The sequence below is a fragment of the Macrobrachium nipponense genome, chromosome 22, assembly GCF_015104395.2.
Source record: "Macrobrachium nipponense isolate FS-2020 chromosome 22, ASM1510439v2, whole genome shotgun sequence".
Classification (NCBI taxonomy): domain Eukaryota; kingdom Metazoa; phylum Arthropoda; class Malacostraca; order Decapoda; family Palaemonidae; genus Macrobrachium; species Macrobrachium nipponense.
In genome coordinates this window covers 67,399,776-67,426,936 of record NC_087213.1, presented here as the reverse complement: position 1 = coordinate 67,426,936, position 27,161 = coordinate 67,399,776, and positions in this window count along the sequence as shown.

Below are 27,161 nucleotides of genomic sequence, written 5' to 3'. Positions count from 1 at the left end.
CTTGTACTCAACAGGAAATTTTAATCTTCTTTTACTCTACTCAACATGGAAATTTTAGTCTCTTTTAACTTGTACTCACAGATCGTCTTCTTTTACTTGTACTCAACAGGAAATTTTAGTCTTCTATTACTTGTACTCAACAGGAAATTTTAGTCTTCTTTTACTTGTACTCAACAGGAAATTTTAATCTTCTTTTACTTGTACTCAACAGGAAATTTTAATCTTCTTTTACTTGTACTTCAGGATAATCTTCTTTTCTTGTACTCAACAGGAAATTTTAATCTTCTTTTACTTGTACTCAACAGGAAATTTTAATCTTCTTTTACTTGTACTCAACAGGAAATTTTAATCTTCTTTTACTTGTACTCAACAGGAAATTTTAGTCTTCTTTTACTTGTACTCAACAGGAAATTTTAGTCTTCTTTTACTTGTACTCAACAGGAAATTTTAGTCTTCTTTTACTTGTACTCAACAGGAAATTTTAGTCTTCTTTCCATCTAAACTCAAGAGAGGGCACCAGCGGCCAGGATGACGTGGAACAACTTGTCTTTACGTATCTTCTTTATTTGCGTTCAGCAGCTACTTTTCTCTTTTTTTAGTTTCGGGTTTTGGCCTAAATTTTATATTCTATTCGATTCTATAACTGTCATTCATTGAATTCTTTTAACGACTGCAATCTCTCGTTCGTTCTTTGGAAACCGCTTCCTAGTATATAGACTGCCCTATTTCAAGGTCCGGTGGAGGAGGAAACAGCCAGACTAAATTAACCTCCATCGTTTCTTTTTAATACTTTCCTTACCTATAACGTCACTACGACCCAAGAACAATAGCGATTTCCAGAAGTAATAACGTAGCACAATGAAAATGTCCATCACATCGGTAAACGACACGGCGACAACTGAGTGAAAGCAGTAAATGTCTGTAATTCTTATTACGTATATGTGATTTATGGGCCGATAATTGGACAGTGTATTCGATTTGTGATACAGATCAGATGGGAGAGGTTATGTTCTCGGCACGGAAGCTTCCATTTTGTGTCATAATTGCAAATTGCATATATACAGTATATATATATATATATATATATATATATATATATATATATATATATATATATATATATACATGTATGTATGTATAGAGAAAATCATCAAGAGGCCACTCGGCAGAGTCACACTAAGTAGATGAAGGCAGGCAGGAACGCACAGGAATTTGACATTATGACAGATTTATTCCGGCGTTTCGCAATACATTATTATATAGAAAATTAATTTTTTAAAAACTTTAAAAAACAATTTTTAATTGATTTGTAAATAAAAAACAATTTTAATTGATTTGTAAAAACTATTACTTTCAATTTTAAAATTTTAATTTTTAAAAAGTTTTTAAAAAGTATTTTGATTATGTCTATTGCAGAAGGCCATTATTTTTAATTTTGCAATTTTTAAAAAGTTTTTAAACATTATTTTAATTATATCTATTTCAGAATTCATTGAGGATGCAATAACGTATTGCAAAAAGCCGGAATAAATCTGTCATAATGTCAAATTACTGTGTGTTCCCGCCTGCCTTTATCTACTTAGTATATATATATATATATATATATATATATATATATATAATATATATATATATATATATATGTGTGTGTTGTGTGTGTGTGTGTGTGTGTGTGTGTGTGTGTATGTATGTATGTATTTGCCATGTATGTATTTATTTGTATATATATAGATATATATATATTTAAGTACTATATATAATTTATGTATAATTTACTGGTCTTTACTTGCACTTGTTTACCATTTTTGTATGTATTCGTCATAGCTACTATGACTTCTGCATACAGACATAAAGGATATATTATGAGGGTGGAATACTGGCTACGTATATAAGCAAGGGACCCACTCCAGGATCAAAATGAGCCTGGCAGGTGATAAAACCAAGCATGAGAGTGTGTAGCTCAGTGGCATTTATAAGTGCATATTTCGTCTGATTTATTACTCTTTTCCGGTTTTATTGCCCATTTTATAACTTCCACGGGGAATGACTTCGCTTTTATGTGATTGGCTCTCACAGTAATTAATTTCCACCGTGAGTTGTCTTACTAGGAACCAGAAGCTTTCTTTCTTTGGTTATTGATTCTTTCTGTTTTCCTTCCGCCCCCCTTCACCTCCCCCCCCCCCTTTTTTCTAACTGCTTCTTTTGACTTTTCACAGACGAATGCTACGATGGGTGCTGTTTATTCAACTCATTCTCTCTAAAGTGTATTGTACTGTCTCTACTTTGTACACTCCATGTGTATGGCCCTGAGCGATACAATAAAAATAATAATAATATATTATTATTATTATTATTATTATTATTATTATTATTATTATTATTATTATTATTATTATTATTGGAGAAACGAATCCACAATTATGTACATGTACATATATTTAAATTCAAAACTGTAAGGATAACTGTCATTACAGTTTTAAGTTTAAATATATGTATATATTTACATAACTGTGGATTTGTTTCTTCATGTAAAGGTCATGCTACTTTGAGTATTTTTTAATTTATTTATTTATTTTTTTATTCTTTTTTATGATCTATCATAGTCCTCCATTTCGACTGGGTGGTATTTATAGTGTGGTTGCATCCTGCCTCCTTAGGAGTCCATCACTTTTCTTACTATGTGCGCCGTTTCTAGGATCACACTCTTCTGCATGAGTCCTTGAGCTACTTCAGCCTCTAGTTTTTCTAGATTCCTTTTCAGGGATCTTGGGATCGTGCCTAGTGTTCCTATGATTATGGGTACAATTTCCACTGGCATATCCCATATCCTTATTTGTCAGGTCTTGATACTTATCCATTTTTTCCCTCTCTATCTCTTCAACTCTGGTGTCCCATGGTATTATTATTATTATTATTATTATTATTATTATTATTATTATTATTATTATTATTATTATTATTATTATTATTATTATTATATTGGGTAGCAATCTCAATTACGAGTAAACAAGTAATGTTGTTTAAGGTCCACAATAATATACTGATGGAAGCAGTAGTGAAATTTTATAAAACTGTTTTATAAAATTTGACTACTGTTTCCATCAGTATATTATTGTGGACCTTAAAAATTATTATTATTATTATTATTATTATTATTATTATTATTATTATTATTATTATTATTATTATTTCCGAGATTGTAGCAGGCTTCAGTGAACACACCGAAACCTAAATAAACCACATCATCAAGCAAACAGAGATACGCAGCTTCAAGAACAAAAAGAAAATAATACAAACGATTGTCTCAACCGGTAGATGATGATCTGAGATACCAGAGGAGATCATATATATATATGCCAACCGTCCACATGCAATGGAGCGAGTTTTACGAGGATCTTAACGACCGGGTTCCGACGCGTTTGTTTTAGCCGAGTGTAAAACGCAACGTTGCCATTTAAAAATTCGCGGTTTGCGCCTAGTCGCCGACGCTTCCTGCAACAGTTCCCTTCGTATCCTTCATTTGCATTCACGCGATGAATAACCTGAATAACCTTTCGCCTCGATGGGGGTGGGGTTGATTGGGGCGGGAAGCGTTGAATAGAACGACGATTTCCATGACGGTTTAAGTCTTTTAAGAAGTCGGGTTTTCGGATTTTGGGAGCTGGTTCTCTTTCCGTAAGGGGTAGGGGTGTTGGGGAAAAAATAAAAAATGGTGTGGTGGGGAGGGAGGGAGGGAGGGGACGAGGAAAATAATAAACTTTCATCCTCCCTCTATCACATTGAGTGGTATCGCTCGAGTAAGATCTCATTTTACAGTCGATAATAACAGATTGGCGTGGGTGTTTGACAGCTTTATGACCCGCTAGATTTATCTGCTGGAACAGAAGTAGCAATAATGAAGCGAATGAAGATGTTAAATGCGATGTTCATCCCTTTACGGGGAACCACTACACCGCGGAACACAAGACTTTATTTGGATTATTTTATATACTGCCGCCTCCTTCTTGGTTTTCGGGGTATGTACTACCTTTTACTGGAGAGAGAGAGCGAGAGAGAGAGAGAGAGAGAGTAAACGTTCAAACGAAGACGCAATACATTGGTACTATATATCCTAAAGCAATTCTTTTAGTATTTTTTATAATTTACTGACATTTTATCTATTTATTAATGTCAATTTATTTTTTCTTCTCAAATAAAGTATCTCTTCTTTTTTTTCTATTCCCTATTCCCTTCGGATAATTCTTTTAAATGAACAACATATTCTTTGGTTCAGTTTTAAGTCAGTGACCCTGTGGGCTTGTTTCATGTGAATAGGGTTCATTTACTGAATAATAATAAAAATAATAAGGAATAATGCTGTCTATAATGTGTTGCTTTTAAGCAGCACATTACCCTTGGCTCCTCCGTAATACTACGGCTTGATCAGGATTACTGTACATTTAAAAGAAAAAAAACGGGTGTGGCGGTAGGACGGGAATTGATATAAGCGGAATTCATCTCTTGCTGGCTAGCTTTGCATTTATTTAAGCAATAAAGGTTATATTTTTGTACCTCACTTTTAGTTCGGCATAGAATCATTGTTTATTGGTACCGTTATTGTGCGCAAATCCTATGATTAAGCATTCATGATATATATAATAATATATATATATATATATATATATATATATATATATATATATATATATATACACATTTTCATATGTATATATACTACATTACATAATATATATATATATATATAATATTATATAATATATATTATATATTATATAATATATAAATATATTATATAACAACTTCTTATATATAATATAAACACATTTCATATATGTATACATATATGAAAATGTATATATATATATATATATAATATATATATATATATATATATACTATTTTTATTTAAAAAAAAATTTTTTTTTTTTTAAAAAATTGGTTTTTTTTTTTTTTTAAACAAACACAAAAAAAACCACAAACCAAAACATGTAAAAACAAAAAATGTCAACTATATCATACATAATGCACATGTATATATATATATGTGTGTGTGTATGTACTGTATTATCACCTACATGAACATGTAAAATATATCTATATCTCATCTAATATCTATATATATATATATCTATATAAATATATATATATATATGCTACCTCTCCTTCACTTCGAGATATAATTCTGGTTTATTAAGACAAGGTCGATACCGCAATGCAGGCAGAACTAGTGTTTATTCATAAATATTCATGCGTGCAGTAAGTCTGTTAGGAAACACAATCTCCAAATAGAAATGCCCTAAAAACAATCGTAAAAACTAGAAGAGAAACTTGGCCTGAAAATCGGCCATAAAAGCGGCACAGAAGAAGCTGCTGAAGCGCAGAGCAAATATTGGCCTCATTCATACGCCATTGAAGCAATAAAAATGATACCGGGAAGATCCCAACTCTGATTGTGAGTTTTAGTAGCAAATGAGCTGCCCAAGTAGCAGCCTCATTAACTACCGGATCGGTCGTCGGTGGATGTAGATTGCTGACGATTTTCCATTTAATAAAACAAAAAAGATAGAGGTCGTGAAAAAGTGAAAATAAATTGTTGTGGTTTATGAAACGAGATACAAGAAATTTCGTTCATTTTACAGTCTTGAAGACACCCCGTGGGAAGTATTTTTTGGTAACATTTAAATAAGCTGATTATTTGTTTGTTTGTTTGTATGGTGTTTTTACGTTGCATGGAACCAGTGGTTATTCAGCAACGGGACCAACGGCTTTACGTGACTTCCGAACCACGTCGAGAGTGAACTTCTATCACCATAAATACACATCTCTCACCCCTCAGTGAAATGTCCGAGAATCGAACTGGCGGCCACCGAGGTGACACGCCAACACCATACCGACCAAGCCACTGAGGCCCTGTTTCAAGTTGATTATTGAGTGTTCGGTCTTACTTTCGCCTCGTGAACTATTTAATAAAGTTTGTTAATTAATCAAGAATAAAAAAAATATTCTCAAAATTTCCAGGCCAAATGCATTTAGATCACAATAATTCATATTCAGACAGTACCTGTATGGAATATAGGAATAAAAAGGTTAAATTTCATTTAAACAAATCCTGGAAGTCAGTAATAATGATGATGATAATAATAACAACGAAACAGTAGCCCAATCTTTTCATCTTCTCGAGAATGCTTGACCTTGGTGATACATTTCGTAAAATGGGGGTTTCGATGAATCTTAATAGTTTTCAGTATAAATGTTCATTTTTAAAGGGTTAGTCACTGTCACAACCGCCAACAACTTTCTCTGGAATCTATTACCTGGGAACTTTCTCATCGTCTTTTGTTTATGTCGACCATTACTCAAGTTAACAACTCAGAAAAAAGTATTGATTTTTGCATGCTAAGAACATCTTAGCCACATGAAAGTTAGTTTGGCTTTTCCTAAATAATCTTTTACGAAACCTTAGCCTAAATACGTCTGCCTTACTGGCTACTCGGAACAGCCTTCTTGGCATAAGGCCAACTTAATCCAGAAACAACAATTCTTGCGACATTATATAGCTGGCCCCTGCAAGACGGACCTCTCCCATTTACAATACATCAGTATTTGTGCTTTATTATATTTTTTTTATTTTCCTGTCTTGAAAGTAAAGCTGCAGCAGCCTCCTCCTCTTCTTCATCCTCCTCTCTTCTCCTCCTTCCCTCCCCCAACCCCACGGCCCCCTTGGACTCACCTTTTATATTTTTAAGTCACATCATTCATCAGATGGCCTGTTGCGTTTGACATGGTCGCTTGAGAGACAGTGGTTTTTGGTAAGGAAATCCTACTTTCAGATACTTTTATTGCCTTCTATCGTCAGACGATCTCTAAATAAGTAGTACATTTGCAGCACAGAGGACGAGCGCATTCCGCTTTGTAATAGACTTATTCCCGATAACAGATGTATGGCTTTTATTGCTCGACATATATCACGATAATGGACCTGTTTCTTATCAAGCGCCTGTAATCTTCGTTCTACAGCGTAGCATTTTTGTAGTAATTGACTCGTCCGTCCGATCTTATCTCTATATCCGGATACATATTCATTTCTGATAAAGATCTAGTCATGTTTATTGGTCTTGAATTGCTATTTATGAAGTAAAATAATAACACTTGGAGGTCTAATCAGTCCTCGTATTTCAGTCCAGCCCCCACCTCCCTCCCTCTCTCTCTCTCTCTCTCTCTCTCTCTCTCTCTCTCTCTCTCTCTCTCTCTCTCTCTCTGTGCGTGTGCATGTGTGTGTGGAATCGCTTCTTTCAGCTACTTTATTTTTCTTTTCGTGCAATTATGGGATACTTCTTTTAAGCCCAACTTTTGTCGTTCCGTATTTGGAAATCGTATTCGCCATATATTGCTGCTTTTCACTTTTTTCTTGTCTCACCTTTGGTTCGGTGTCATTATCGTATCTTCTCTTTGCTATACTTTTGCATTTGATATCTTTTCTCATTACATCGTTAGGGTATGTTTCAATCAATGTTTTTTTTTTTTTTTCCCGTAGGGGTTAGTGCCGTCAGTGTACCGCTGTGCACTGTAGGCATTACTTAGGTTATCTGCAAGCGTACCTTCGGCCCCTAGATGCAAGACCTTTCAACCCTATTACTGTACCTCCATTGGTATTCTCTTTCTTCCATCTAGCTATCCACCTTCTCCTAATAATTGTTTCATAGTGCAACTGCGAGCTTTTCCTCATGTTACGCCTTTCAAACCTTGCCACCCTCAATTTCCTTTTCAGCCCTGAATGACCTCACAGGTACTAGTGTTTGGCCTATGGCCAAAATTCAATATTCTATTCTGATACTTTTTGGCTTTTTTCTTCTTCTTTTCTTTTACTCGTCACATGACGCCTAGGAACAAGGATGGTAATAGGCTGGTACTACGTTTTTCTAGCAAATATTCTTCGGCGCATACTGACGAGTCTCCTTTTTTAGGTATATCAGGGACAGAACGATATCCGATATTACCATTAAAATCACGACCTTCCTCTGTCTACATCCTTTTTCTCTAACAATAGAAGCGACTGGTGAAAGTTTAAGAATTATTCGCGGTAGTCAAAAGATCAGACTGTACTCTAGAAATAAGCAAGTAAATGCGGAAATAGAAGGAGTAAGATCATTGGTTGGGATCTATTAACTTTTGCAAGATCTGTAGAAGAGATGAGTGGTTTGTATCGAATTTAACGTGTTATAACTGTCACATATGTAAACATAATTGATTTAATCTTATAATGAAAATATGGGTATTTAGTGTAATGATGCATTTTACCCCAAAATTGTTATTTCTTTCTTTCACTTTGTTAAATACTGTATTGCTGTTTAAAAATTAATTACTTGTTTGTTTAGCGCCTGAAACCATTCATTGTTTACATATTTAAGTTCGTTACGTATTTTTTGTAAGCTTCTATAGTTTGTTGTCAGTTGATCTAGAATAAAGACCTGTTTAATCTGATGGGTTTTCGAATATGTTCTGCAGTATATGGACACTACAGTAACCGTGCGAAAACCATTACGAAAGAGTGCTTGAGCGAGCGATAAACCTCAAGATCTCCGTTCTGGGAAATTTCAAGCGGAACAATTCTTCGTTTCTTTAAATGTCTGGGAATTATAAAAATGTCTTTTCTTTGTATCACTTCGTTTACCAAAGACTGATATAAAAAGGACATAAGCATTTACCTACTTGCCTAGACCTCTGCGACGGCACATAATTACCTCCTTTGAGTTATAACGACCGTTGAATTAAGACCAGTATAGCAGTGAATCCTGTAAGGCGACTTGCGAGCTTTGCTCTGCTGTTAATCGATCTTCTACGGTGATCATAGAATGTGTCACTTCATTACTACCTGTTATAGGTCTAGCCCAGGTAGAACACATAAAGCCAGGAATGTTTAACCTATTAATCACTACGCTGCTCTTCGCCACATTTTCCAGAACTGTCATTATCAGAGAGAAAGAGGGAGAAGGAATTTAACCAGCTTTGTTTTGCGAAGACTTCATTACACGTCTGTCTCCTGGAGGCACCATTTTCCTCTGAAAAGCCTGAAGGACCTGGTGTTGGTATAACAGTAATTACGCCCCATAATTACCCGGCTCTTAGAAAGGGGTCATTTATTATGGCACAGCCAAGTCAGTTTTAGCTTGAAAGAGTTCTCGACATGGTGAGACATGTTTAGGGTTGGTGAGTGGATGAATCTCCAATTTATCTCATTCTTACCAGCATATCTAATTCTAACTTACAGTCCACCTTTTCCAGCTCAAATGTTCTCAGAATTTCGGATTTATATGTGTGCGTTATCTTAGCTACATGTTTACAGTACACTTATGTATCAATGCCTGCACAGAGTTCTCAGCTTCCTACTTTGGAATACATCTTGAGAACTGGGAAACTATATTCACAAGTTGTTCATTGTAACACAGTTCTTGATGTTGAAAAGGCTTCCAGACTATCTCATACTTCTCCGGGACTGTGAATTAGTCTTGCAGGGCAAGTCTCAAAATGAATATCAGATCTCTTGGAATTTTGCAAACTCTTTTCATATCAACTTTTATCTTTATTCTTGCATTGCTCTTACCACATTATCGTCTCAATTGGTTGGGCTAAGTACCGAGGTAAAGGTATGCCTTATACACCGTTTATCACCTTACCACACTCGTTGTACGAGTGGATTTCGCGCTCGGCTACCAATCCGATGGTCCGAAGTTCGATTCTCGGCTCGGCAACGCGGAACCAGACGAATGTATCTCTGGTGATAGAAATTTTCATTTCTGGATATAATGTGGTTCGGATCCCTCAATAAGCTGTAGGTCCTGTTGCTAGGTAACCAATTGGGTTCTAACCACATAAAAATACCCAATCCTTCGGGCCAGCCCTGGGAGAGCTGTTAATCAGCTCAGTGGTCTGGTTAAACTAAGTTATACTTAACTTTTAACCACACTTCTGGAGTGTCATTAGGAAAGAGCCCGTGGTAGATAGTTGCCCGCTTTATCAAAATAAACCAACGGAGCGCCCTTCGTGGATAAGAACTCATAGGCAGAAAGGATAATCTCTTAAATGAGCTTAGGGTGAAATGCACCTGACGTGGTGCACCTTAGGCATTACTAAAGGACGTCTGCATCGTCCCTTCGGCCCCTGCTTGCGCCCACTTTCTAGCCTTTTACTTTACCTCCATTCCTGCTTCCTTTCTCCAGTCTTGCTGTCCAACTTCTCTAGCTACTGTTTCTGAGTGCAACTATTGGGTTTTTCCTAACGTATGTAGTTCTAGATTTGTTGGAATCTTTTGTGAATAATTATTTGAATAAAAACTTGAGAAAAATAAAACAAAATGCCACCGTTTGGTCCTTGTAAGTACTTGTAGGAATCCCATATTTTCTGGATCTCCTTATATTGCTGTCCAACCCCTCCAATTTAATTTCACTATTTTAGGCAGAGTGGCCGAAAGTGCCTCAGCGCTTGGCTTGACATTCTGTCTCATAAAATATATCAAACCTTAGAGTGAAATTAGGTAACAAGTACAAAAAGAAAACTAAACACCAAAGACCAAAGGATACATGTTAAGGAAATTGGAGCTTTAAGGGTAGTTTCATGTTACAAGTATATAGAAGTGTTGATGATTGTTTTTTAGGACGATGAGAAAGAGAGGATGGAATGTAAGAATATGCGAAAATGTTTCCATCAAATTTTAAGGATACAGCAAGGCCATGCTTTTAACATTCGATTCCTTTCAAGGTTTCTTATGGTCCACGTGTGCATTCAGTTATTCACTCTGTGGCCTGTACTACCAAGCTGTTTATTCTCTCTCTCTCTCTCTCTCTCTCTCTCTCTCTCTCTCTCTCTCTCCTCTCTCTCTCTCTCTCTCTTTAGTCTGGACATTTCTGGGTTTAGTTTGCTTTGGTTATCTGAGCTTTCTCTCTCTCTCTCTCTCTCTCTCTCTCTCTCTCTCTGGTATGGATATTTTTGGGTTTAGTTTGTTTTGTATGTCTGTGTTTCCCAGTTATTTTCTCTCTCTCTCTCTCTCTCTCTCTCTCTCTCTCTCTCTGGATATTTTTGGGTTTAGTTAGTTTTGTATGTCAGTGCTTCCCAGTTATTTACTCTCTCTCTCTCTCTCTCTGGATATTTGTTAGTTTTGTATGTCAGTGCTTCCCAGTTATTTACTCTCTCTCTCTCTCTCTCCTTTGGTCTGGACATTTTTGGGTCTAGTTTGCTTTGGGTATCTGAGCTTCGCAGTGATTCTCTCTCTCTCTCTCTCTCTCTCTCTCTCTCTCTCTCTCTCTCTCTCTCTCTCTCTCATTTTCGATTATTCATTTTACAACTGTGTCTCCCTGTGTGGGATAATATCTGAATGTAAGGCCGTCTCTGGCAGTAAAGAAGTAATTATCTGGTACCCTCCTTACTACTGTGGGATTTTTCGCTCGAGCCGTTACCTACTTAAGTAATTCGTTATACCCATGGAGAGTGGTCGTTACGCCATAATAGAGTTTTCTTAGTCTGTGTGACTGGGAATTCTTATAAATGATATTGATTTGTTTGTGAGGAATTTTTATGAATGCTGCTTCGTTAATGATAGATTCTGGTAAATACTGATTTGTAAATGAGGTTCTTGCAAATGCGATTTCGTTAATGATAGATTCTTGTAAATACAGATTCGTTCATGAGGGATTCTTGTAAATGCAATTTCGTTCATGATAGATTCTAGTAAATACTGATTCGTTCATGATGGATTCTTGTAAATACTGCTTCGTTAATGATAGATTCTTGTAAATGCTGCTTCGTTAATGATGGATTCTTGTAAATGCTGCTTCGTTAATGATAGATTCTTGTAAATGCTTCTTCGTTATGATAGATTCTTGTAAATATTTCTTCCTTAATGAGGGATTCTTATAGTTATCAACACAATCAGAGTGAATCCTGATAAATGTTACGTTGTTCACGAGGAATTCTGGTCAGTATTGCTTTGTTAATAATGAGGAATTCTTACACATGCTACTTCGGCCATGCGGAAATTTTATATGACTTTGTTTATGAGGAATTCTCACTCACAATGCTCATGAAAACATGTTAGGGATATTGCTTTGTTTAAGGGGAATCTTAAGAAATATTGCTTTTTTTTCAGGGGAGTCTTAAGAAATATAGCTTCGTTTATAAGGAATGCTTAGAACTATCACACGGGTACTGAAGTTTTCATGTAGATATTCCTTTTCAAAGAGACATTCATATAGTAGATATTACTTTACATTGAACGCTATGATAACGGCTATGGATCACACTGTTGTATAGAGTTATTTTTCTGATTGGTTCGTTCCTATGAGTAAACTGGGGTTTTTCTGTGAATTGTTATTGTCCGTAACCCTTGGTTTGTTCATGTTTACAATTCAGAATAAGTGCGTTGTCTTGCCTCACTTTTCAAATCAATAAGGTCAATGCGCCCAGTTTATGTAGCCTAAATATACAAACATTAATTATGTAAATATCGTAGAGTGCGTGCACAACGGTATCATTATTATGAGCATATTGTAAAGTGCGTGCACAACGGTATCATTATTATGAGCATATTTTCTCATGGGATAAGTCATAAGAATTGAAATGTCATTGAAACAGTAGAGGAACAGAGCAGAGAAAAATTAAATTAAATTCATTTCATTTTCCTCCGTTGCATTACCTTTATTTCATACATAGCATCACGTTTTATATATCTATATGTATAAATACATAATATGTGTTTTTGCATATATATATGTATATATGAAATAACTAATAATAAAATGGAAAAATATGTGAAGGTTGAATGTACCTTTAAGCAAGGCAGGTAACCCAAGTCTGTAAGATCTAAGCATGATATGGGATGACATCATTGAAACGAGGTTATATGGAGCCCCTTCACTAACTCCGTATTTTCCCTTCATTTTCGACGAAAGAGATGAATTTCCATCCGCGGTAGAAAACGATGATACCAAGACTTTAAGAAAGGTTAGCTTAAGTATAACGTTGTGAAGTTACCAGCTTGGTGTTAGAACCTGAACAATTCTTTGGCAAGACCCACAAGATTCAGCGCTGTTTCGCTGATGAAATAATCTTCATCTGGTTTAAGGACGAAGATAATTCCGTTATCTGTTGTCGGTGTTTTCGATGTTTTCTCTCACATTGTCCTGATGCGTACAAACATATGGGTCATTGCGTACGCTACATTTTGTGAGGTAATCTCAGATCGCTTATATTTAGGGAAGAGTATCGAATACAGGAAGGTGTTCCAGGTATTAGCGTGACGTTCCGATTTGCGTATAGTGGCTTTAACCCTTTGCTCGAACTTCGTATTTCGTGGGATTCTTTTGGTACGATGTTTTGAAAGATATTCTAAACTGATGCATCCATATATATATAATATATATATATATATATATATATATATATATTATATATATATACACATACACACACACACACACACACACACACACACACACACACACATATATATATATATATATATATATATATATATATATATATATATATATATTATATATAAAGGAAGTGGTTTTTTTGGCCACCATTGTTTCGCTTAGTTTCACGAAGAACTTTTTTTCTTTTTTTTCTCTCTTTCTCTCTCTCTCTCTCTCTCTCTCCGTATACCAAAAAAAAACGCTACACTCCTCACAACCTTTGCGTTTATCACGGAAGATTAACAAAGCTAAATTTCGTATTAAAAACAAACTATCCGCAAACGTATACTTCGCTTCCCCTTCATACGTCTCCTTGTTTGCATCTTTCCGGTGATAAGTATCTTTCATTTCATTCTATTTAGTTCAAGTCGTCTTAATGGCAACACGGGACCGTACCTAAACGCATTCTGTAAGTTAAGGTGTTAACGACGCCTGGTGTAGGCCTCCGACCTCGGTCCAGCAAATGAAACGGACATGATCTTGCTTGTGCTCGTCTACTGCTTCTTATGGAGTGTTATTTGTGTACGTGTGTGTGTACATTTGATACTCCATGAGCATCTTATGGAGTTTTAAATATGTACGTGTGTGTAGTTCCTCCTTGGACGCGTAATCAGAGGAATGTATTTCTGGTGATTAGAAATTCATTTCTCGATATAGTGTGGTTTGGATCCGAAAATAAACTGTAGGTCCCGTTGCTAAGTAACCAATTGGTTCCTAGCCACGTAAATAAAAATCTCATCCTTCGGGCTAGCCCTGGGAGAACTGTTAATGGGCTCAATGGTTTACTTAAACTAAGACATATTTAACTTTTATTTGTACGTGTGTGTGTGTGTGTGCATGTGTCCGAGTGATATTATTAATGATAGAATCAGCTAAATCAGTTAATTCTGATTTCTAAGTTTTTCTTAAAGGGAATTCTTTATAAGTATATGCATTTCCTTTCCGAAAATTCACTTTCTACCACTTTCTACCGACATTTGCGGTAAAAGGTTAAGATTCGAACAGTAACCATCTAATTACGTCAGAGACCGATTCGCATATTTCGACGGCGAATGGATCTCGAAATCTTTACGAAGCCTTTTCATCGTTAGGATAAGGTTCTGTTGCGTGTGGGAGAACGAATATCGCAATGGGAAAAGTTAATAAACCAAATAGCTGCTGTGCCTGTAGAGAGAGAGAGAGAGAGAGAGAGAGAGAGAGAGAGAGAGAGAGAGAGAGAAAGGCCGATGGCCAATAAGGAGGTATTATCAGGGCCAGGGTTCTTTTTTCACGATAAAATGTAAATTGATTTTACGAGATGGCGGTCGCAGATGTTACCTTTGAAATAGAGTGATAAAAGTTGCGGAACAACGTCATTAAGAACCTCCTCTGATAATAATTGGCTAATTATTTCATTGGGCCGCCTCCCCACTCCCCCCCCCCACCCCCCTTTCTCTCTCTCTCTCTCTCTCTCTCTCTCTCTCTCTCTCTCTCTCGATTCTGTGAAAGCCACTATACCTCTTTAAACACAGCAGGGAATTAAGTAGTACATGGTAGTTTATCAGCTTTTGTAAGCCGCACTTGAAAACAGAGAAATATGACGGAAAGGCCACACACAAAAAATAAAATAAAAATAAATAATAATAAAAAAAACAGACCTTCGTAATCAATGTTACTTCAAAACGTATCTCATCACACAGCATGGCTATAAAAAAAAAAGGACGGGAAAACCTCAGTTAGGTAATCCTCACCCCCACCGGGATAAAATCAATCATCATACACCTCTCTCTCTCTCTCTCTCTCTCTCTCTCTCTCTCTCTCTCTCTCTCTCTCTCTCTCTCTCGTTCCAAACACCCAATTCTCGGTTCCTCGATGATAACAGCTCTTCCTGGAGCGTGGAATCTCCCTCTGCGACAGAAGGAAGAACACGTTTTGAAACGAGGTTTTAATAAGACGAACCCCGAAGGCAATCTGTTATCTCCCTGGTATGTTATACGTCTGTATCGTCCACTTTATCTCGAATGCTGATAAAAGCCTTGGGATTCCACGGAGGCTAATGACGGTTTGTGATAGAAGAACTTAACAAGGAAAGGAAGCAGAGAGAGAGAGAGAGAGAGAGAGAGAGAGAGAGAGAGAGAATGAGATCGAAGCACGAAAACTGACTGCGTAAAATGAGAGCTTTTCGTTATATAATTTTTACTTGAAGACAAAATCATCCACAGATTCATAAATGCCTCTCACATCAGATAACATACAATCAATCAATCGTAAATAAGTTTTAAGTCATCCACAGATTCATAAATGGGGTTCATCTCGGTGACTAAGGTAGACTGCGTCAGATAACATACAATCAATCAATCATAAATAAGTTTTAAATGATCCACAGATTCATAACTGTGACTGATATCAGTAACTTTTGTAGATTGCCGTCAGATAAATCACAATCAATCGGTCAATCGTAAATATCTTTAAAATCTTCAACAAACTCATAGATGCGGCTGATATCAGTGACCAAGGTAGATGGCACGAGATAACCTACAATCAGTCAATCGTAAATTATTATGTTTAAAATCATCCACCAAGAATTCTCATAATTCCTCTCTGTTTTCCCAGCATCCAAAAGACATTTTTCATTAAGCTGATCTAGCAGTTCCTTTTCGTTTCATAATCCGTTCCATTTTAAGTTTATGATTGTAATTTTATATCAGGATTGTGTTGATTCCACCCCCCCCCCCTTAATCTTTTCATCTCTCCTGCTTAACGCCTCAGTGGCGTGGTCGGTATGGTGCTGGCGTGCCACCTCGGTGGCCGCGAGTTCGATTCTCGGACATTCCACTGAGGTGATAGAAGTTCACTCTCGACGTGGTTCGGAAGTCACGTAAAGCCGTTGGTCCCGTTGCTGAATAACCACTGGTTCCATGCTAAGTAAAAACACCATACAAACAAAACAGACAAACAAGCATCTCTCTTGCTCGACAAATTTCACGGTTTCTGTCATCTGTGAGAACTGTGATAATTCATTGGTCTCATTTATTGCGGCAATCTCCCGCGAGAAATTGGCAATAATACAGCGATCCGATTAAAACTGGTTTTTCCGTGGATCTTAAAAGTGGATTATAGCGAATTAGTCGTTCGTCTGTTTATTATCTCTCGAATACTTTTAGCTATGAATGATAAGCAATAAATGGGATTGCGTATCATCATTTTTCGTCTCGAGTACTGACTTTCGTTTTCATGATTTATAGGGAAAATCTATATATTTTTTATTTTATCTATTTATCTATTTTCATTCTCTAGGAATCATTTTTCTATTTCATTGTTTAAAGATGAGTCTAAGACTATATGAAATCATGTAAATAAATGAGTATGATAGAATAAACAAGCCGTATCCGACCTCCAGCTTACTCGGGACTCATGCAAGGTTTTCCCCTCACGCATAAGTTGTAGGCATTATATTCCTAGTTTAACTTAAGTTAAAACGTGCTAAAACCTACAGTCAAAATAGCCTTGTTTCACCAAGGGAAATTAAAATAAATACGCTCTATTTTATTAGTAATAATTGTTCTATACTGTTTGACATGCACATTATTTATTTCTTACATTTTCATTCTAATAAACAAATAATAAATGTCCTATCCTAAAATTCCTGTATCTTTAACTCGGCGCGAAATACATTTTTCAGACATTTTTAGGCTCTTCCGTAGACCTTTCCTAATCCCAACATGAACAACAACAGCAACAAATTAGTTTGCAGGCTTACTCCTCGAGTAAGTGAAAATAACGCTCATGATTCAGAACAAGTCATCACAACTCCAGGAGCCGAAATCAAAGATCAAACAAAAAAAATGAGAATGCACGAAAGTACCACCACCCGCGAGGAGTTAATAATGACTCCAGGGAAAACATAGACGTAAAATTTCACAGTTGCTGGTGGTAGACAGCCCTTCGTATGCAAGGAAAAGAAAAAGAAAATCCTTCTTAACATTTAAAGCATTTCCTCACACACAGACAATTAAAAACCTAATACTCATATGCGTTTAGACACACGCTATAATAACCTGAGTGAGAGAGAGAGAGAGAGAGAGAGAGAGAGAGAGAGAGAGAGAGAGAGAGAAACAATATTACCAGCGGGGCCGTAAAAGCAACAGTACCAATTTAGTAACATAAACAAATTAACACATCACAACGGGAATGGAGTAGACTCGGTAATTGCACATTATTGTGTTGTTTCTCTCGCTGGAGTCTTGCGAAGTGTGTTAATCGGGCCGGCCGGCCGAGGCTTCTGTCTCCCTTCAGCCTTCTTTCTCTCCCAGTTTCTCATTGGCAAATGGAAGGTCCTGCCTGGCCTGCAGTTGGTTCGTTCCCTTTCTGCTCTTGCCCTTGATTGGCTGCGGGTCATTTGTTTCGTGGTTTGCAATTGGATAACATAAGTCTATTTATCATTTTATGTTTCCTTTTTTGCGTGAGGGGAGCACAGGCTTCAAATTCCAAGTATCTAAAATATTGTTCGTGTATTTTCTCCGTGTGAGGTTCTGTCCTTGACGTTGTTGTTGTTGTTGTTGTTGAAGATTAAGTTTACCTTTTCCCAGCACTGGGTCTTGCTCATAGGACAGGCCGTAGAACTTAACGTCTTGAGAAAAGTATGTGCCGGAAGCTAACGGTATTTCATATAAAAATAGCCATATATTTTTTTTTTTTCAAAAGCATTTCACCAAGCAATAACGATCGTTACAGTCTAAAAAGGTATAAACAGACAACCACTAGACGCATGATTCGACTTTCCGGAGGCGATTTCGAGCTCGTTAATAAAGCGTAATTCCAAATAAAGCGGAGAGGGTAGTACCTATAGGTAGGCAGGCAGGGCGAGGAAGGAAGGTCTCTCTCTCTCTCTCTCTCTCTCTCTCTCTCTCTCCTCCGACCTGATTACTCTTCTTAACACATCGGAGGTGGCTGGTGTTAAGCCTCGCCGTAGCCTTCAGCTCCACTTCAAGACGGGTCTCGAGATGGAGTCTTTGAACCGTCGCCTTTTAATCACTGTATTTAAAGCAAGCTGTTGATATACGGGTTCCTCGCTGCCTTCCCGTCCCTCTCCTCCTCCGAACGGCTAACTAGGAGGTCCTTAGGCGAGGGAGCTATGAGAGAGATAGAGAATGAGAGACAGAGAAGGAGAGAGAGGGGTGTAGATAGAAATCCAGGGATTGCTATGGCGTCTGGAATGAGTTACAAGAGGGAAGGATGATAGGACGAAGGAAGGGGATGGTTCGCGTAGGGGCTGAGAGAAGTGGCGATGGGATGGGATGGGATGGGATGGAAAAGGAGAGGCGAGGAACGGGATAGGTGGGAGAATGGACGATGAAGAGTGTTGTGGGCCTGAAATGGTGATTCTTTATTGATAAAGGCGAGGTTAAAGAGGCCATTTCAGGGTGTTCATAAGAATTTAAGAAGATCGGCGTTTGAGAGACTCGTCGTAGTACATCCTCGTTGTTGAGAAAGTCGTTTGGTAAATTAGGAGGTCTCTTGTGCCATTTTATTCCTCTGTTAGGGAATTAGAAGAGCGGCTGGGGTAACGTTTTTTTCTGTGTAGCACAAACAGGAGAATAAGTTGGGTCCTTATTCTGGCATTTTTTTACTTTTTTGCAAATAGGCTTGTGACACCTAAGTCTAAAATCAACAATTTTCGCTCTTGTAGCAAGGGCACATTTATTAAAAGTGATGCCGTCTTTAATTTGCAATCTTAATTATCGTTGATGAGGCATATTTGTACCGAGATATACTGAACTTATTTTTGACAACGAATTACACTCGAACCTTTTCTGAATAATTTTCGATGCGAGTAGTCAGCTTAAAAAAAACGAATATAGAAACATAAAGCCTTGTTATTTTTCACTGAAAATAACGCAAGTTCTATGTCCTATTTGTATTGCCTGAAGATGTTTATCTCCTTGGGAGGATTGTGCCGTCAGTGCCCCTCATGCATTGAACTGTAGGCATTACTTAAGGTTCTTTGCAGCGTCCCATCGGCCCCTAGCTGCAAACCCTTTTCATTCCTTTTACTGTACCTCCGTTTATACTGTTTTCTTCTTCAAACTTTCCACCCACTCCTAACAAATGTTTCATTGTGCAACTGCGAGAATTTCTCCCTGATACACCTTTCAAACCTTTTTACTGTCAATTCCAGTTTCAGCGCTGAATGACTTCATGGGCCCCAGGGCTGGGCATTTGGCCTAAATTCTATATTCTATTTCATTCTCAAAATGTTTAGGATAATATAAAAATTATATCAATCGCATTTCCAAGGCATGTTTTTAGCTGTTATCTTATCATTTCTTTCTCTTTCTCTCCCATTTTCATACTATTAATAAGTAGTAACTCATAAGAATTAATTCAGCAAACTGGAGTCACGGCGGTTGTGGTCATCGGCGCCGCATGCAAGAGAACTTCGCAAGATTACGACTCTATTAGTAAAAGGACAGAAAGGTAAGAAATTCAAGGTGGGGTACAAACAACTGTCTAAAAGACCTAAAGCAGCTAAACTCCACAAGGAGATATTATGTCAAATACTATTTACATACATATATATGAATGTATGTATGTGCGTAAGTATATATACTATAGTAGATTCACATCAACCGTGCATTTGATGTCTAGGCCAGTTCCTTACGACGCTCCTGATTGGCTGTTGATAAGCCAATCACAGAGCTGGAAACTCTCTGTCTCTCGAGAGAGTTCACATAGGCAGGATGTATGTTCCACCTCTCCTGAAAGACATATACCTCAGGAGAGGTGGAACATAGATTCTACCCATGTGAACTCTCGAGAGAGACTGAGAGTTTCCAGCCCTGTGATTGGCTTATCAACAGCCAATCAGGAGCGTCGTAAGGGATTGGTCTAGACATCAAATGCACGGTTGATATGAATCTACTATAGGCTTCGTACGTTCTCGCCTTCCAAGCGAGAGGTCTGTTTCGACTCCTGGGCGAGAAACCCCCTCGTGCCTCTGTTCGTCTAAGCATTGAATTATACATGTGGCAATGAGATGATTGTCGTGATTGTAGTTTGTAGTAAAGAATCCACTGGGGTAGCAAACCTCATCACGAAATGCTTGCTTCAAGCATAAGTGCTCCTTTTTTTTTCTTTTTTCTTTTTTGACTATACCTATAAAGAAATTGCCTTTCTAGTATGTTTCCTTTTGAGGTTAAGCTGTAGTTTCGTGTATTTTTATGTTGCCAGAGTTTTTGCTAGGTGTAGAGGGGAAGAAATGGATGCTGGATTAATGAAAAGCTATATGGGAAGAGGAAATAATGCCAAGGGACATATCATGGATTGTGGTAACTTCCGGGAAATTAAACTAACAGAGCACGGACTGAAAGTTTTAGAGAGAATACTGGATCAGAGATTAAGAGAGAGATTGTAAAGATCGGAAAACAGCAGTATGGATTCATGAGAGGAAGAGTGTCGGTGGATGCCATCTTCATAGAGAGACAGCTACAGAAAAAGAGGCTAGAGGGAAATCAAGAGAAGGCGCATCTGGCAACCGACCCTTTAATGTAGGGATAACGGTGCGAAAGAAGAAGACTTTCGTCTTGAAAATAATCCAATATTCCGGGCATTTGAAAGTCTTGGTACAACAGGAGCATCAGGTTTTTATCATTCACGTCCTCCTCATTACTCAGTACACAGTCCATGTGTATTTTGTTTCGATATTACATCTTTGTATTTCATATTCATCGTATTGTGATTAGGATTAATTTGATTTATGGAATAAAATAATATATATTTTCACGATATTACTGACGTAAATGTAGCATTTAGTTTCAGTCTTCAGAATTGTCAAAGAATTTTCAAAAACGCTCATTATTTTGATCCCTGTGTAAAAAAAAAAAAAATAAATAAATAAAGAGTAAATTAATAAAAGAATGATTTAAACGATTCTGTAAATTGTGATCAGAATCGTGAACTGAAAATATTCCATTAACCAAGCACCCCAGAGACAGGAACCTTACCATCGACCGACTTACATGAATAGATTAACGAATAAACAACAGTTGGGTAAACAGAGCAACAAACAAATCCTCGTGGACCCATCACAGATGATCCCTGAAGTGGACGGACAGAATCAGCATCCAGCCCTTTTAGATCTCCGGAGCGTTAATGAAGCCTTCGTCTGCGCCTGTCCATGCGTGCCGAAATCCCTCTATCATCTTCCTGATAGAGTATTCATAAGTGTGTCATTATCCCCCATTCCGGACGAGTTATGGATGCTGGCGGGAGGCGGTGTGTAAAATGTTTTTATTAGGCGAGGGCAAATAAAGTCGTTATGGGGATGTTATACCTAGTCGGAGTATAGCCCCTTGGGACGAAAATTAGACGTTATGAGTGGCCCCGAGCTTCATTTTCACGGTGTGTATGTGGGAAGAATTTTCCAATTACCCGGGAATAAGTGCCGACATGCGTAACGACGGCTCATGCCCCGGCGCGAAATTGAAGGGCTTCGGGGCTCTCGCCCGATCCGTCAGGGGCCACAGGCCCAGGCGGCAAATCGGTAAATATTTACAATATGTAAATCAACGCTCGTCAGAATCATTACCCCGACTTCGAGTTCTGACTTCATTTCAGCCGGTTATTTTTAAGTGATGTTTCTCCGGTTCCCTGGATGGACTTTTACCCTTCCCGCCTGCGTTGGGAGTCTTATCTGTCCATCTTTTCTTTTATTTTGTCCTAAAGGCAATTCCTAAGCAAGACCGACTGAGGATTCCGGCCTGTCCGTAAGTCAGGCACACATATCTCTTCCCAGAGGAACCTGAAATATTCTGAGGAGGTTGTTGTTAAGCTGGTACGTGCGTAATATCTACATGTTTCTGTCATTGATGCTGGAATTGCAAGCCCTTTGCTTAATCTTTAATGTCTGAGGGCTGATTAACGAAAAAGCTTCCAGACATTCTTGTCAGACTCGTCTCTCGTGTGGTCTGGTGTAGGTTTTGTATATAGTAGCCAGTTTGATGTTAATGTCTGAATGCTGTTGTGAATATGATCGAAGCTCATCACCCTTATATTTAAAGGTACAATGATTTTCCATATAATAGAAATCCACTTTTTCAAGACTCATGCACTAGGTATTACATGAGGTTCTTTGCAGCGTCTCTTCGGCCTCTAACTGCAACCCCTTTCATTTATGTTCTCTTTCTTCCATCTTACTTTCCACCCTCTCCTAACAATTGATTCATAGTGCATCTGCAAGGTTTTCCTCCTGTTACGCCTTTCAAACCTTTTTACTGTCAATTTCACTTTCATCTCTGAATGACTTCATAGGTCGTACTGCTTGACCTTTGGCCTAAATTCTATAGTCTACTCTTCTTCTAAGACTCTTGTACACCCGAACCCTTATTCTAACAGTATTGGGAATGATATTACAAACATCTCACCCAAACAACGAAATCCGAGGACTAAAAATCTCCGCCAAGGCTCAGCAGTACAACGCCGCCCCCAGAATTCCTTTTCCCACAAAAGTTACTTTTCTACCTCTCCTAATCTAATCACTAATGGACGATTACGAGGCACCCCTTTGGTTAAATATATTCGTAACAAGTCAGGTAAAGCTTCCTTAAGAATCCACATATAATATCTTACGTTATATTCTAACAAACAGACGAAGTAATTCAATGATTCGAACGAAAAGTTAGCCTGCTGCTTAAGTACGTGCAAATGAAATCCAAAAAAATGGGTGTGACACCAAACAATTTTGAATGTTAATCCATTGGCACTTCAAAACCTTAGTTATGGCAACAAGACATATTCCCCTATAAATACAGACAGTTTTTACCTCTTCGTATTTTGAAACTTATCTCTAATCTCCATGTTTAAGCAAATTACCCACTAACAAATATAAGGAGCAAATGTTGACTGCTTACGAAGAATTCATTTCCAGTTACGGTCCAAACTTTTCCGCGGATGGTGCGCTGATAGTTCTATAACCATATTATTCTGATCTATTTCTGTTCATCTAGTTTTCTTTCGTTCTTGCCGCGAAGTTTATAGACTTCTAGTCACGTGACCTTTTTGCTAGATTGTGGTTCCCGCGTTCGTAACAAAGAGAGATTCGATGGCAGTAGTACATTTGAAAGAATTATTATTCTCTCTCTCTCTCTCTCTCTCTCTCTCTCTCTCTCTCTCTCTCTCTCTCTCTCTCTCTGCGGTTTCCTTAGCGTCTGTTTTCATTACGTCACAGTGATCAATAAGGTCGTTAATCTCCATAAAAATCGAATGAATTGTAAGTCCGTTTTTCCACTACAGTGTTCTGGCAAAACTAAGATATACTTAAATTTCCACTACTTATTAGTTTAGACTTGGAAAAAATGAGGGATTTAAATACTGACAGGATACGGATTGGTGTTACAATTCTCAATCCATCGTCTAATACTGTAAAAGTCTATCTGTTTGTCTTTTTATCTATCCTTTTGTCTATCTATCTATCTAGCTATCTATCTATCTATCTATCTATCTATCTATCTATCTATCTATCTAATTTATATATACTATATATATTATATACGTTTACATATATATATATATATATATATATATATATATATATATATATGAAAATAAATTTCAGCGCTGAATGGCCTTAGGTGCCCCAGTGCTTAGCATGTATGCCAAAAGTCTATAAATCAATCAATCCCACCTGCGTATCAACTTATCATTCTTAAACAGCAGCATATAGATTTTGTTGTTAGTATGTCTCTCAAAATTAGTAACCTCCAGACATTGATATAGCGTTCTATCTAAAGTCACAAGCGCTATATTTCCGTTGCTGTGTCGCAGCTGCATCAATAAGGTCAAAATTAAAAGGTGCTTCTCTGTTTTGGGTTTCCTGACGGATTGTGAAGTGGACATATTTTTTCTCTAGATTCACCTTGCTTCGTGTCTTAGACAAAGTTTCATTACAGTTTGTTTAGATTCCGAGAACGTTAGTCTCGTATTTTTTCTAAGGAAAGATAATCGGCATGCACATAGGAATGCCATTTAATTGGAATTCTACTCATGATGTACCAAAACAAAAGGAACTCTGGAACTTAGGGCAGATTCTCAATCATTTGTGAGAATCTCAACTTACGAGAAGTCTTTGAAGCAGTGGCGTTATGTTCGACATGAACATGTGTTGTTTTGCATTTTGAAAATCTAAACATAAACTCCGGAAAGCAATGATGCCCGAATTCAAAATTGCCCCCACTTAATTGCAATAACTTCGTTCTGCTGCAGTACTACTTGACGTTTACTGTTTATAAAGTCCACATAGGGCGGTAGTGCCGTCAGTGCACCTCACTTCGTTCACTGTAGGCATCACTAAAGGGTGTTTGCAGCGTTCCTTCTATCCATAGCTGCACCCACTTTTAAGCCTTTTACTTTACCTCCATTCCAGGTTCCTTTCTTCGGTTTTATTGTCCAAACACATGTAACTATAGTAGATTCACATCACCCGTGCATTTGATGTTCAGGCCCGTCCCTTACGACGCTCTTGATTGGCTGTTGATAAGCCAGTCACAGGGCTGAAACTCTCAATCTCTCTCGAAAGTTCACATGGGTAGGATCTATGTTCCACCGCTCCTGAGGGATACCTTTTTCAAAAGCATCCCTCAGGAGGAGGGATCATACAACCTGCCAATGTGAACTCTCTCGAGAGACAGAGAATTTCCAGCCCTGTGACTGGCTATCAACAACCAATCAGGAGCGTCGTAAGGGACGGGCCTAGACATCACATGCACGGTTGATGTGAATCTACTATAATACTACTTAGTGCAAATGTTGGGTTTTCTCCCAGTTTCACCCTTAGATCCTCTGTTTCTTTTATTTTCTGGGTCTCTTTTATCTTCCAGTCCAACCATTCCAGCTCCCATCTTCGCTGGCTTTAACGCTGAATGGGTGAAAGTGCCCCGGTGTTGCGTTTGATTGTTTACATTTCATAGAATCAGAATCAAATAATTCATAAATTAATTTTCAGGTCATATATTGGTACATTTTTACACTAAGGTTACAACACTCATAATACTTGAATTGCTTGTGTATTAGTTGAATTATATTCAAAACGAATAGGCTTTGGGCCTAAATCTTTGGCGAATGGCAAGTTCCTATGAATGCTGGTTTTGATGTTTATCCGTACAAAAAACGGAATGTGCTCAACTTATCGTGGGCACTGAAAGCAAAGAAATTATAATTTCCGTAGTGGGTATTTGAGGTAAATACGAAAACGACGAAGTATTAGTAGTACCAAAGGGCCTTTTGTGAGTTTTTATTTATTTATTTATCTATTTTTAGAAAAGTAATTGTTCTTGGTGATAAAAAGGGATGGGAAATTAATATTTACATTTTTTGTCATTTTTTTTTTTTTTTTTTTTTTTTTATACGTTTGCGTAAGATAATGGAATTCAGTCCTTTTCTTTTGAACGATAGAATACCAAAAATATACAATTACGAGGAACCAATGATGTAAACCGAAGACGATAAAAACCTTGAAATGAACTATTAAAATAATCAATGCACCATAAATCGCTTACCAGTACTGATTAGCAACAAAGGAACATCCACAAGGAATTACTGAAAGCTGGAAATAAATTGTCCCCGACATTTCCATCAGTATGCGCAGTCTCCGATTTTCCCGGGAGATAAAGGCCTCTCCTACTCGGGTAATGAGAGACTTTGCGTGATTCATGGGAGAGAGGATTTCTCGGGAATTCAAAAAGGAGAGGTGACGCATCTTGCATTGTTGTGTTGGTCGGATAATAATAAACGGAAATATCTCGGTGTTATTTTCGACAGGAAACTCTCCCATTTTTATATTTCTTCATCTCGGAGGAACTTGGCTTTTGCCTCCACGCGTGACCCACTTATCCATGACATGGTGTGGTCATCTGTGTGCTTGTACATTCCTACACATAAGCACACACACACACACACACACACACACACACACACACACACACACATATATATATATATGATATTATATATACATAATATATCTATATATAGATATATATATATATATAATATATACACACAGACATACATATATATACACTACACTGTCCGTTAGTGGGATTCTCCAGAAAGTTAGTCTTCGTGATCTACAGGAATATATATATATATATACATATATATATATATATATATATATCATATATATATACATATATATATCGATAGATAGATAGATATGCTTTATATATATGTATATTAAATATATAAAATATGCACCGTATATATTCTTGTTCATTTACAAGCAATGCAAATAATACACAAAAGTCGCCAAATACCACCTCAGTGGCATGGTCGGCTTGGTGTTGGGCTGCCACCTCGGTGGCTGCGAGTTCGATTCTCGGGTATTCCATTGAGGCGTCAGAGCTGTGTATATCTAGTGATACAAGTTCACTCTCGACGTGGTTCGGCAGTCACGTAAAGCCGTTGGCCCCGTTGCTGAATAACCACTGGTTCCATGCAACGTAAAAACACCATACAATCAAACAATAAAGTCGCCAATTTTGTTATGCATTTCGATGTCTCTTTTCTTTTGACGTTAATATTGTTTCACATTTACTTCTTCGTTCCTCTGCTAACTTTTCGTACTTAAATGCATTGGCTTGTTCACTTCCAAAGCGTAGTAATTACTAGGTCCCTGTTGTATATTGTATTTGTTACAAGGATTCGCATTTATGTAAATGC